At 35.2% G+C, this 14,934-nt stretch overlaps 1 pseudogene; it reads right to left on the reverse strand.

Annotated features, from left to right (window-relative positions):
- Window positions 1-14,934, reverse strand: part of LOC140163008 (uncharacterized) — a 301,006-nt pseudogene that overhangs the window by 64,318 nt on the left and 221,754 nt on the right.

Genomic DNA, 14,934 nt, shown 5'->3' on the forward strand with positions numbered 1-14,934 from the left:
TTGTTATTCAATTCTAAAGGGACTCAGTATAGTTAGTTCCTGTTTAATTTATAGGTTGAGAACAAATGATACAATACATTGCTTGTTTGCTTTAATATATTTTATATACTCGCCACTAAGAAACTCTAAAAATATGCAGTATGCAGGTATGCAAAACGAACCTGCCGTATTTTCATACAGATAACAATATAATTTAATTAATATAATTGCCCTGGTTGCTTATTTCTATTCTAGGCTTTCTAGAGTTCAAAATTGTAAACATTTTCAAACAAAATTGCCTGCATTTTTATACCCAGGGCATTTTAATTTTAAGGTGTCATTTTGGTGTCTAAAGGTGAAATTCCAAGCAGGTTGGACAACATACTTTGATGGACAAATTAAATTTGGCTACAATATAATTTTGAATTGATTTCTAGGCTGATTCCTATATGTATCGTGCCAATGTCTCAGATTCAAATGTCAAAGAACTTGCCCATATGAAAAAATAAACACTTAAAATTCCACACTACATGCTCATTTTCTGATATCAGAAAGATGAGAATTAAAAAACTCATTCTTAATTAATTATTTCAAGATATTGGAGATATTGAAATGAGGGATTTTTTTCAGCTTTGATCGTTATCAAAGCAGATGGACATGAAACTTTTATACCAATTACCTTTTCCGAAAAGTCATTGATATATTAGATGGGTAAATGGTCTTTTGTACTGAGTACCCCCCCCCCCCTAGCTGTTTATACAGGCTATATTTGAACCATCAACCATGCCCCTGCATATTTCATTAAAGTCTATTAGAGCAAGACAGTATCCTGCTATGACTATCACCCTCCACTTTGTCATATCATAGGAACTAATATTTTTCCCTGGTCAGTTTTGAGGGGAAAAACCTCGAGCCCTTCTTGATTTTGAGTTTACCGTTTCCTGCCCGCATCCAAAATGATTGAGAATTGCAAAATATTTAGGCCTATTATTATTGGATTTTTATTTGATATTTTGATCACATTTAATAGCTATGATGCTGAACAAACAAATAACATCTCTGCATTTGTGTGAATCCAACCATAAATTGCAATATAGTTAAACCCGCAGTGCCAAAATGTACCGTTGATATTGCATATGTGACCACTCATTTCAAAAGAAAGAAAATGATATATTAATTAAGAATAAACTTTTTGCAGTTCACATTGTTAATTTATTCATTCAAGGTTTATTTTGATTCTCATTTAAAATGTATACTAACAGTTATAAATATGCTCTTGTAATGTTTTGATCGTCAGTTTACTCTTTATTCATTTGCTTATTTGTAAGACAAATGTCTCGTTCAGAAAATGATTCTTCAAAAACTTGTTCTGTTCTGTTATCATACTCCCACTTAATAAAACCCAACAACAATAAATAATTATTTTGCCCCATAGGTAATTTTATCAATGTTTAGTCATATCAAGCATTTATAAAATGTCTAAAATTTACATTTTAATATTTAATTACATTCTCTGTTAATTTCTTGTTTTGACTAATATAAATTTGTTAGTTTACTTTATTTGTACACCAAGCACATGAAGTATAATTAATTCATCTTTTAACAAACAAAATATGGCCATACATACTGTCTTAGTTGAAAAATTTGTCATGCATGCACAAATGACAAATTTTAATTTATCGTGAAAAAGTTCCTTATTTGACAAATTCAGAAAATTTCAGAAAATTAATTTTTATTGCAAACATTTTGATTTTAATAAGATTGTCACTGAAGTTTGTTAGGCTTATGTGTCCAATACCTTGTCATTTTATTGTCTTCTGGCATTCTACATTTGCCTATGAACGCATAGTAGATGTGTCAATCAATCGAATTGGTCGTTCATCTTAATTCATTCATTAATTTCAATCATTTGTATTATATTTGTTTTAATATATCAAGCCTGTAAATATTGTCAAATGAGGGAGTATGGGCAATTCACTTGCATGACTTATTTCTGCCCAATGTTTGTTGACTTTTTCATCAAAAGTAATATTTTCAATGCTAAAAATATTTATAAAATTTTAAATAAATTTAAAATAATTTGTAATGCAAGAAAATGAATTTTTATTGCAAACATTTTGATTTTAATAAGTTTGTCACTGAAGTTTGTTAGGCTTATCTGTGTTTTTTATTTTTTATTTTATTGTAATATTTGTCAATCAATCGAATTGGTCGTTCATTTTAATGCATACATCAATTTCACTAATTTGTATTGTATTTTGTTTTTTGTCATAAGCCTGTAAATATTGTCAACTGAGAAAATATGGGCAATTCACTTGCTTGACTTATTTCTGCACAATGTTTAATGACTTTTTCATCGAAAGTAATATGTTCAATGACAAAAAAAATATTTTAAGAAAACTTACTTATTTTAAAAGTTGTATTTCTAAACATTTCAATGTGACATTCTTTTAAACTTAAAATGAATGTCAATAGCCTTTTCAATTAATTAGTTATCGCCAAGTGGATATTTGATGAATATCAATGCCATACAGTCATACCGTCATAAGGAAATATTTTGAGTTTCTGTGGCTGCAATATTTTTGAAATTGGAATATCTTTTCACAATATCAATGACAAGTGCGGAATTAACTAAATTAATCAAATATTTCATAAAAACAAAGGCATTATGAAGATTGTTAAAATAAAATGAATGCCTTTGATTTTCAAATTGTTTTGCAAGTTGTAACAAATATGTCACATTTTGTTTTGTAGCCAGCCATATATTTCTGAAACATTCATTGGCATGTTTGAGAAAAGAGTGTAAATAAAAATATATAAATTGGGACTCATTTCCACAAAACCCTGGACATGTTGACAACCCTTCTGTTGAAATAAAAAGATATGTTGCGCTTTATCATGTTCCTTCCTGTATTCTACGGGGATCCCTTTTATTAGTTTACTATTTGGGTATGCTGTTTTCTATTGTCTTTGTACGATGGACAATGCAGTCAATATATTCCCGCAACTATTATTTACCTCCCCTCAAGCATGACTTTGATGACTATTTCTTATGATAAATACAGGTTTGTACTTTTGAATTACGTAATCTCATTTGTATCAAGTCATTGCTATATACTGACAACTGTCAACGTTGGTGGGACATTTGAATTGCAGTTACAGAACATGAGAGAAGGATAAGTAAGTACCAAAGCAGTTTGCAAGCCCTGTTTTGGTATGAGGTAATCTGAGTATATTCACTTGATAATTGTGAAAGAAGAATTGAACACACAGATGAGGAAAGGTGCAGTCTTTGAAATTCATCAGAAATAGGCCTTAATGACAAACAAAAATGGTGTGAAAATCATGACAGACGAGCATACAAGTTAGACACAAGAATAAAAAATATCTCCAAAATGGAACGAAAACAATTATGATTATTGGTATGAAAGATCATAGTCAGGACAATAGAAATTGTTGCAATAAAAGAAATAAATATGCGCATGTGTGGGTGGTAGGCACAATTAAAAATACAAAAAATGTATGAAAAAGGAAAATTTAGGCAAAAAAAGCGCTATAAATATGACTAAATACAATGCTGCTGGACGTTGTGAGTTAGTTGCTATACTAAGTCTCAGAATGCTGAAATTAAACACACCTTTTGAAATTCAAATTTCTTTTTCTATTCAGAGCCTCTCTATGGTGTGCTGCTTTGATTACATAAACATGACATTTTGAAAACAAAGGGTTTAAAAAGGAAGAAATGTTTGCGAATTCCCCACGGGACCTCCCATTTTACCTTATCGAACCAGGTACCATTTTAATCTTGCTATTTCTTATTATGTAAAGAACAATGTGTGATAACGCCTACTCAAAATTGGAGATATTCAACATGATATGATCCCCTATCTCTAATAAAAATAGTATAGGTCTAAATAGTGTATAGCATCAACCCTGTGTTATCGGTCTACCAAATTGCAAAACCGCACCAGATTCCATACTTTTATTCTCGAGATATTTAGAATTATGTAACAATACCTCAATTTGACTCATTATTTTCTCCACTATTTTTCACCACTATGATATATCAGGCAGTGTCCATATGCTATTGTGTTTATGCTAGTGTCTTTTTTAAATCAAGGATTCGACTTGGCTAATACACATTTGTTTTGTACAAAAACTACAAACTAGTCATCAAAGTCATGCTTAGCAGAGATAAATAATAGTTGCAGGAATATATTGACCATCCCTCGTATGTTGTTATTTGTGATGGCAGAAAAATTTGAATAAATAAATAAATAAATACATGTATACATGTAGGCATATAAGAAAACCATGCCAATAGCACATTTTTGTGAAAGCAATCTGATATAGACCAAATTTGAAAAGCAATTCTAGGATAAGTACATAGTGCAATTGAAGTTGTTGCATTTTGAAGCCAATGTTCAAGATTATATAAACATTTTGGGGATTGCTATATAATTTTATCATGAACAATTTTCCAACTGTGCCAAAGGTTGGTCATTTAATTACCTTTTTTTTTTTTTTTTAGCATTATGTGTAACTTTCAATATTATGATATTGTGGTTTCTCGGAAAAGTTCTTTGAAGAAAAATAAATTATCTCGCTATCTGAGGGGGAAAATAAATTAGCTCCACACCTCCACCTCAGACTAAAAAAAATATTTAAAAAAATTGCTCCACGTCGGGTCAACAAAAAGATTTGGTGTCAAGGGTGAAAACAAATTCATTTTCATCATTTATAATATTTTAGCTTCTTACATGTATAATTCCCCAATATTTTGATAAGAGGGCATGATCTATACAATCCTCCCCATGCATCATGTTGATATCTGTATGCGGCTTTTTGGCCTAAAAATAGCCTTTATGTCTATTTATTCTATTTTTGTATAAACCATATTTCACACAATTTAGCTTCAATATGGCAAATATTAGGTGCTTCGTATGTAATTTGTACCATAAACTTATTCTGTGGGTATGTTTAGTTTCACACTTAAAGAATTGTTTTCCAACCCAGCCCCCCTACCATGTCAAATACAAATCTATGCCACTGACTTGAAGGCCCTGCATTCGAGTCCCACATTCTCCCCCTTTTCACTAAATTTCCACAGCTCTATATTTTTAAATCACATTAAAATGGGAGGAAAAAATATATTTAAAAAAAACCGGATTGTTTTTGTTTAATATAGTCTCTATTCAATTTCACTATATTTTTTTTTAATCTGGCAATAAACTGCAGTGATTGTATCTGTTGACTTAAATATTTATAATATTATACCAAAAAATAATTTAGGCCAAAACATTAGAACATTATAATTAGGTGTAGGCCTAAGTTTAACTCTTTAAAACTGTTACTCATATTAAAATGAAGCTTGTTTTCACTATGCAGCAACAATAAGTTTTGTATAACAGTTTAGTCAAGAAATGGCAAATTTCTTGTCTTTACTTAATTATGTCTAGAATTTCCATCGAAGTTTCATTCAAGACATAGTGAAACAAAAGTCAAGAAATTTACCACTTCTTGACAAAACATGGATTTTGTTTTCATCATTTATAATAGTTTAGCTTCGTTTTCATATAATTCCCTAAACATTTTGATAAGGGGGTATGTAGCTTTTTAGCCTAAAAAGAGCCTTCATGCCGGCCTATTCATTCTATTTTTGCACAAACCATATTTCACACAATTTTATATAGCTTTAATATGGCAAATATTAGGCACGTCGCACAAATTTGTACCATAAACTTTTGTTTAAGGGATCTGGAATGAGCGTTTTGAGCGTTTCTACAGCATTTTTTGTGGGACATGAGAGCACATCAGACATATCGAATTGCATTCTGAATACGAAGAATGTCTTTCTGATATCAAATAATTTTCATTTTTTGAAATTCACGATATAATACAAATTTTATGACAAATTATTAAAATTATGCGCGTATCGTGTTTAGGGTATTCATTTTGCTTGATTTTGGACTTTATCTGATGTTATGATGTTTTTATGTATTATATTATTCTTGTTTTTATGCATTGTTTATGTTTTCATGCGCCTTAGTGCAAATTGTTTTGGTTTTTGGCGCGGTATTAAATTTCAATTAGTAGTAGTAGTAGTAGTAGTAGTAGTAGGGTGTAAATGCATGAAATTTTGGAAAAAAAGGTAGCAAAATTGCAATTGCTAATATGCGGAAATGAAATTTGATGCAAGGAATAAAATCCCTGTTTAGGGTGTGAAAAAACAGGTGCGTGTTACCTGTTTATGGTAACGTTTAGGCAAGGGTTAAATCCTTGTTTAGGGTGCTTTTCAAAAGTTGATTATCGTGGATGGTGTACATGCTACAATGGGATTGACCCCCCCCCCCAGGTTTTCAGAGCTAAATGCTCAAACAAACAAAAACCTGAAAGACAGCGTCAAATTGGTGATAAAATAACTCCAATTGGGCTGAAATTTTTTTTTAATGTATGAATTTGAGCAACAAAAGTAACTGAAAAGTTTTGGGTCTGGGTTTTCAAATTTCACAACTACCCGCGGATACACGGAGTGCTTGGGGACTGGGAGCATGCAATCTCATTAGATCCAGCATTTGATGGTTTGAAACCATGATTACTAGTAAATAATAAGATCAGGTATAGTGATTTTATACCAATACTAAGGTACTATGAAAAGCTGGAATTCCAAACATGCACTTTTCATATAATGAAAATCTGGAAGACTCAAATTGATGATTTTGGTTGGATTTCCAAAATCTTCCACACCCTTTTCAGAGTCAATCTTCAATTCCAGTTGGAAATTTACATGTTTTTGGGTTGAAATATACATGTTTTTGAATTACCCTGTGGAAGATTTTGTACTTTGACCTCAATTCCAGTTGGAATATTGACGACTCAACCTGTTGATTTTGGTACTATTTCAGATGTTTTTGAGTGGGAAATTTAACTTTATTTAACTTTCAGTCGGATACCCTGTGGAAGATTTGCATTTTGACCTCAATTCCAGTTGAAATGTCAACTTCAATTCCAGATCTGGAATGACTCAAACTGTTGATTTTGGTTGGAATACCAAAATCTTCCACACCCTTGCCGTACTATCTCAGATGAAATCTGACCTCAATTCCAGTTGGAATGTCGACGACTCAAACTGATGATTTTGGTTGGAATTCCAAAATCTTCCACAGGGGGTGTGTGGATTTCAAATGGAATAGCCCATTGCTTCAATCATGGAGGATGATTATAAAAAATAAAAAAACGCAAGAAAGCGAAAAAAGGCGAACTTATAGAATTCTTTTATAGGATTCAAGAAGAATTGGCAAGTGAAGTGGACAACACTCAACGTGAGAGCACTGAAGCAGAGTTAAGAGACGAAGATTAGGGTTATTAGTTGTAGGCCTATGCACTTATTTTCGGAATATTGACAAAAGTGATATTTTGAGATGGCGATAGGGATGTGTTTTTTGTTTTGTTTGTTTTTTCCTTCCTTCTTTCTTTCATGAATTGAATAGGTTAGTGATGATCTTTTAAGGTTATACTAAACTTTGCAATGATCGATCCAGAATGAGACTGCATGTAGCCCCCTTTAAAATTATCTATTTCTGGAAATAAATATCGTAGAGAGAGAAAAGCATAAACTACGTCTAAAAGCTGAAAGTGTAAGGGTTATTATTATGCTTGAATTTTCCACTTGGCTCAAAAAGAAATGTACTTTTCAAACATTTCAATTTTTTTTCAATATCCGAGCATCAAGATTTTTGGGAACACGGCCATAATTTCTCAGTGGAAGTGGCGATTTTGTTGGGCACTACGACGCACATTACAAACAAGTCAATAAAAGAATGTGCATATTCATTCTTGATATTGCTTGTCTCGATTTGCTTTAGTAAGCTTACATGTTTGCCGAATTTGAAGTAAAATGGCCTCCACTTGTATGTCGTTTTGTAACCAGTAATAACAATTCCGTGCACGATTTCATAGACAAAATTCTGACCTACATTATTTCTATAAACCCTCTTCTATATGCAGGTGCTATTTAAATTTTTATTTCGATAGCAGAAAATTGAGATATTTGCTATTTTTCCGACTCGCTGCTGTCAAATTGTCTAGTTTCGCGATAAAAAGATACAGCGAAATCAATTTTTTTTAGAACCATTTCACCTCGTTTGACTTGTGCTTTGAAGTACAAACTTCAAAATTGATATAGTGATTCTATATTTCAAGCTGCGTCATACTGTGTTTTTCTTACCTCTGATTGTCGCTGCTCAAGGCCAAAATTCGAAATTTTTTGGACAAAAGTGACACTCTCATTTTTTTTTAAACACGCTGTTTACGTATACGACGGGCTCTATTTGCCCGATAAAGTGGTGTTGCCGAGTTTGGATTTTAAAATATTTAGGTATTTTCTAGCTTAAAATCTAGCGCCAATGAACCTGGTGCATGGGAGGGGAAAATGTTGGGGGGGGTAGTTAGTAGCGAAAAAAATGTGCACATTTTCATGCTTGCTGCGCTTGCAACAGGTAGATATTTAGAAATCCATTTAAGGTATGGGTATGAAAATTGGGGATCCCAAAAAATTGGCATATAGGCCTAGGCCTATGCCTATGCAAAGGGGTGGGGCATTTTCGGCAGGCCAAGGGGGAGGGGCCACAAAAATTTGGCAGTCCAGGGGTGCGGACAAGTGATTTTTGGCTGGCGAGGACGGGAGGCAAGCGATTTTAGCGAGTCGCTTGGAAATTTTGGCTTATAGGCCTAATTAGTAGGCTAATACCGGTACTGATTGCACAGCCTTTTGATTTCGAGAACGCAATTTTTTGGCAAGCCGGGGCCGGGGGAGGGAATAAATTTTGGCATGTCGAAAGGGAGGAAGAATGACTTTACCACACATTAAAGGGGCATTTCGTGATCCACAACCTCATACAACCCCATAGGCCTACGTCCTTTCTCACAAGTTAAGATTTTTATACCACTCATCCCGCTCTGGCCACATGTTTAGGAATTTTCACGCAGATCAATTCGTTAAGCAATGGAAAATATTGCCAAATTTGAATTTCGTTTTTAAAAGCCTACTCCCCATTAAAAAAAAACCACTAATTTTGGGGGGATTAAAAAAAAGTTCTGTAAAATGAAACAAAAGGCTGCCTCAATCTTAATTATTCATTTAAGGCCAGGCCTTCATTTCTGAAAATAGCGGGAGCTCAGTTAGTCCCTGTACTCAGGAGCTTGACAAGGAGCTCAATTATATAATATCAATATTAAACCATAGGAGCAGCTCAATAAATGCCATTGGTAAAATTATTAGGCCTACGATATTTTATTTGACTGTGATCCGTTTTAATAGGCTATATACACTGTAGGCCCTATATACCTTTAAAATTTCTAAAATTGGTGGAATTGAACAAGCTCTAAATTTCTCATACGTCCAGCATAACCAAGGGCAACTGGGGGTGGGTGGGAAAGCCCCCTAGCTATGGCCATACCCGTGAGTGGCGGAACCAGAATTTTTTTTCGGGGCATGGGGGAAGTGAATTTGAGACGGGGCACTTGGAAATCATTGCACTAAATTGCCGCAAAAAGTGGAAAATTACATAATTGTGGGGATTTTGCCTAAAAACTGGGTGGGAAAGAAAAAATATTGGGGAAATACTGCTCCCCCTAGCGGCGCCACTGCATATCCATCCATGATGCTAGAATGACGGAAGTTCTGGCGCTGAAATTCAATTTCAATATCACGAGTTTTTATCAGGGATTTTACCAAGGGAAGGCGATAGGTGTAGGATTTTGCTGATATACCAGGCAACCCGAGAAAGGAACTGAGGTGTGGCTAAATAAGGGAGTGTTCATCTATATAAATAAAAGGAAGGTTGCCCATCTTGTGCGCGAAAGTGTTCTCCAATTGCCTAAACTTTCGGCTTTGATTTATTGGTATATTGATCGGGGACATATTGCCATTTTCCATCGGACATTCGTTTTTGCTAAAATTGGTGGTAACTAAGAGAATAACATAAAAAACTGTCGTGTTGCTATGCAAAATCGATCGCAGTGGCATTGTGGGTAATAAGGACAGTGTGAACCGCGTAATAATATTTCCATTAAAAAACCATACGCATGCATAGCAACATTGCCCGTTTTCTGCCAACTACGAGGTGGCCAAGAAATGATTCAGGCTATCTAGATGCATAACAGCGCATAATTTAATAATGATCTCACGAGCTTTTCGTCCCACGCAGATCTCACGCGCCCCATTTACCGCCACTGCATCAAGGTTGGCAGTCAAGAAATTAAGGCTACGACGCGTGAATCAGGTCTTTGCGTCATCACTAAGGTAACGAGGAAACAGTGGTCTGGTAGTCTAGAGTGGTGATAGTGCCTGCGTGGAGACACGGGGTGCAGAGAGTCAGTGTACAATTTCATTATTTATTCTAGGCCTATGAATCGTCCGGAGATTGAGGAATATATACGGGAAATGCATTGCACTTTATTTGGTTGAAAACGGTCAACAAATATGGTTAAAACCGGATTTTTTTTTCCGGGCCTTTTATTGTCAGTGGTAGCGATACCGTAACTAACTGGCAGCAGCGTTGGTGTTAGTGCGTTGGCGTACAAGGGATGTGACTTCGCACGCAAGACGGGCGTATATATGCATAGGCCAACTTTCCGTGCCAGAGAAATAGAAAAGAAAAGAAAGTAGGACAAAACTGAGAAGGTAGGCCTACTATGGATGGGTTATGGGTACAGGGTTGTGGATTAGAGTAAATAAATAAATAAATCTATATATAAATAAAAGGAAGGCGCATATGCATAGGCCAACTTTCCGTGCCAGAAAAGAAAAGAAAGTAGGACAAAAAGGGGTACTGGGTTTGGTTAAGAGATTACCAAAATGATAAAAATCGTAAGGATACGGGAGGAAGGAAGGAACCTAAAAAATGAAAGAATAAATAAATAAATAAATAATTCATGAAAAAAGGAAGCTAAAATAACGAGAACAGAATTAAATACAAACGGGAAATCACAAGCTACAACTTAATAAGCAGGAAATATGAAAAATGGGAACAAAATAATAGAAAAAAAAAACCTAAAGCTAAAAGGACAAATGTAAGTAAGGGTAGATTTATAAACGGCACGGGGTTCAATAAATAAATAACATGGGAACGGAAAATCACAAGCTAAGCAGCATATATCTATTGGAACAAAATAGATTTATGTAGGAGAAACTGAAGAGAAAGAAAGAATAAAATGAATAAAAAAGAAAAGAAAGGGAAGACAAAAAAGATACGGGTATTATACGGGTTACTAAATGAAAGCGGGAGCAAAATAAAGAAGGAAACGTAAGAAAAAAAAGCTAAAATTAAAAACTAATCAGAAAATATAAGAAAAATGAAGCCAAAATAATGAAAACAGAATTAAATAAATAACATGGAAGCGGGAAATCACAAGCTAAGCAGCATAAAAAAGAAGCTAAAAGGAAAGCGTAAGAAAGGACAGATTTAGAAAATAATGGGAATGCGGTTAGGCCTAAATAAATAAATAACATGGAAACGGAAAATCCCAAGCTAAATAGCAATTTTTTAATGGGAACAAACTAGACCCATGTAGAAGAAACTGAAAAGAAAGAAAGAAAGAAGCTAAATGGAAATGCAAGAAGGAACAGGTTTAGAAAAATAAAATTTACCTTTTCAATGATTCTACCTTTTCAGTAATTCCTCCTGTTTTAGTGATCGCTCCCATTTACTCATCTAGCGGGACCAGCAAGCGCTTGGTATCCCGCTAGTTATAAATATTTGCCATTATCATACTTTCGACGCCGAGAGCATAATTATTTGAAGCGTACATCGTGTCAGTCACATGGTCACATATTTTCTGTTGAAAGAGAAACGCACATGTCTCTGATTAGCTCGGGATTCAGCTACTGCGGCTGCGTGCTGGCCTGTTGTTGTCCCGGGTTGTTGTCGAGTGGAAATGGAAAATTTATGAATGAACTTCCGCAACTTTGCAACATCATCACGCAGCAGGCGTAGCTGGGATTTTTTCCAGGAGGGGCAAGACTGTAGGCCCTATGGGCGGGGCCCAAATCCACCAAATTTCCCACTGGGGGCGGGAGCCCAAATAGACAATTTTTGCCAGGCTTATTGATAATAATCGTATATGGTAGGCCTATTGAGCTGTAGGCCTATTGCATATCGTTTGGATTCCCCATCTCTCTGCCCCTCCTCTCACCCTCTCTTTTTTCCTCTTCCCCCCCTCTTTCCCTCTTTTTTCCTTGCACTAGGGGGGGGCCCAAATAGGCAATTTTGCAATTGCCCCCGGCAGCTACGCTACTGTCATCACGGTAGATATACGCGGTAGCCTACAACTACAAGAAAGGTTTACAGACAAATATAGGTCTAGTAGGCCTATCAAAATATTTTTATATTTTCTGGTGGACTTGCGGAGAATATCATGTCATGGAGGTCCCGGCGCTGGGTTGGGTTGGGGGGGGGGGGGTGGGTCTCAAGGCATTTTGGTATACCTACCCATGCTTGATTCCGGGAGGTTTTTTAGCAGGCCCGACCATTTTTTTTATAAAAACACCTCGGGCGGGTCTCTTCAAAACATTTGTACCGCGGTGATCAAAGTCACCCACATTTGGCCTAATTTGACGCTTTTTTATTGGGCACTTTTGCCAAAATGCGCCCAAAAGTTGGTCTTCGCTGTAAACCCACCCATCATAGTCGTTGAAAAGGTAGGCCTAGGCTACCCCAAAACTGTGGCACATCCACGAACCCGAGGGAGAGACCTCCATGGGTAAAAACACACCTCTAAGCGGGACCAGATTTATAATTTAAAATAGGCCTACATTTTGGAAGCCAGTCATCACGACAAAACGGGCCATGGTAGTGTTAATGGTATTAACACTTTGATTTTAGGCTTAAATGATGAGTGTAGGCCTATAAATTGCAAATTTGCACACACCCCGGGGAACCTTCTCAAGTTGGTTTGGGTAAGGATGTGAGGCTGTGACTCCGAAAAAACTACGGTACGATGCGATTTTAAACCAAATTTGAATAAAACAGACCCAAAATTGTATCAACTTTTGGACTGAAAGTTTTCGCAAATTTTTACTTTTTCGAGAAAATCATTGAAAAATACCCTTCTTAAACCTAATTTTCAAGACACCGAGGGTCAATAAAATCATGGCTAAAAATACAACAGAGTCTAAACTAAATGGCTGAAAATGCACCCCAAATCTGCCGCACATCACGACACCGTATTTCACCTTATAGATTTTGAAAATTGTCATAATAAAATAGGCCCGAACTTATCCCAAATTATCCCCGAAAAAATATTTTTTGCAGGTGAGGTTGGAGTCTTATTATTTTTATTCTCAGAGAGGATAGGGGTAGATATTTTTAGCAGGGTACAGTTTGTCTTGTTTTTGTTTTGTTTTTTGACGTTGAAGTTCCAGATTCTTTTTTTCATATATTATTATTCATTTATTATTTATACCCTGTACGTGGGGGAAAAGACACACGACAGCTACAGAGAAGCCACGAAAAAACTCCTGTGAAGTGCATGAAAATGACCACAAAAATGTGCCAACCGAAACACCCGAACAGGAAGATAAAATAAAAAAACAAAACCAAAAACCCAGGAAATTGTCCCCCACTAAAATATATTATGAACACTCCCTTATGAAGTCTGCCCTCTTCCGGCTATTCTGGTAGTAGGCGTTGACAATTACCTTACGCGATTACCATATTTTTGAAGCATGTTTGAACCCGATTTGTTCTCTATTCACATTTTTAACGTTGCAAGTAACATTTCAAGACCTCTATTTGTGACAGGTATTTAATTATCTTGCTAGAGATGTACCTAAAGTTGAAATTCAATATTTCGGATCGCAAAGATCGAGAGATATAAAGTTGCTGAATATCAGTTTAACACCATGGATCATATGGGCGTCGTATATGAACGATTATGATAGCTAAGCAAAATGGCTGGGATACAGGTTGTATAAATACTACATGAATATTCATGAACTATACAGATTCCATTCTTCTCTAATAATAAAGATGTCAATCACTCTCAGTTGCTTGGCGCTTGTAAACAAATCGAATAATAGTGCTTGACAAGAGCTAAAAAAATAGGCTAAAAACACATTTTCACACATTTTTTTCCGGATTTTTTTATTTCACATGATAAGTAGACATATTTTCTTACGTATAAGGTAATAATATATTTTTTCTGGAGGTAAAGCCCTTCAACACTTTGTTTAACCTTAAACAAATATTAATTCATTATATATGTAATAACAATCTCTATATGTAGTTTCAATCACGCGAGATTTTTTCTGTTCAAAGGTCTTTTGACGCTTCCTGCTATTTTCCACTGCCATTTCCGCTTTCGTACAGGAGTCTCATCAGATGCATCTAAAAAGAAACAAATAGTATAAACATCAATGAGAATAACTTATATGCGAACAATTTTACATGTAATGTTAGTTATGTTTGAAATGAATGTTATATGTTCATGACTATAAAAGTTTATGTAATTGATCACATTACATAAGGGTGATCTACCACAGTATCCCAAATATTTCTTCCTCCGCCATGGGTTCTCTTTGCGATCATCAGCACGATGAGAAGGGCCAGAGGTGTTTTGAACATGTTGAAATGGCTTGTTTATAACCTCTCTGACTACCGGTATGGTCAGGGCGGGCATGACGGGTGTTACTGCCTCCACTTGCGTATTTGATAATGTCGACCACCATGACCACGTCCCGCTCAGTCGGCTCCTCCTCCCTCTCATCTCGCGCTCCTTTCATATGTCTAGTTTAAAAATGAAAGATGACCATATATTAATTTCTTATGACATAGCTTGTATATAGATGTACTCATTAGCTACTCAAGTGTTTTCAATATATATTTGGTATTCTGTATTTGTAGTGTTCCATACAGGATTTGTTCTGTTGCCATGACTTCTTTGACTCCTTCATCT

The sequence above is a fragment of the Amphiura filiformis genome, chromosome 1 (assembly GCF_039555335.1).
Source record: "Amphiura filiformis chromosome 1, Afil_fr2py, whole genome shotgun sequence".
Classification (NCBI taxonomy): Eukaryota; Metazoa; Echinodermata; class Ophiuroidea; order Amphilepidida; family Amphiuridae; genus Amphiura; species Amphiura filiformis.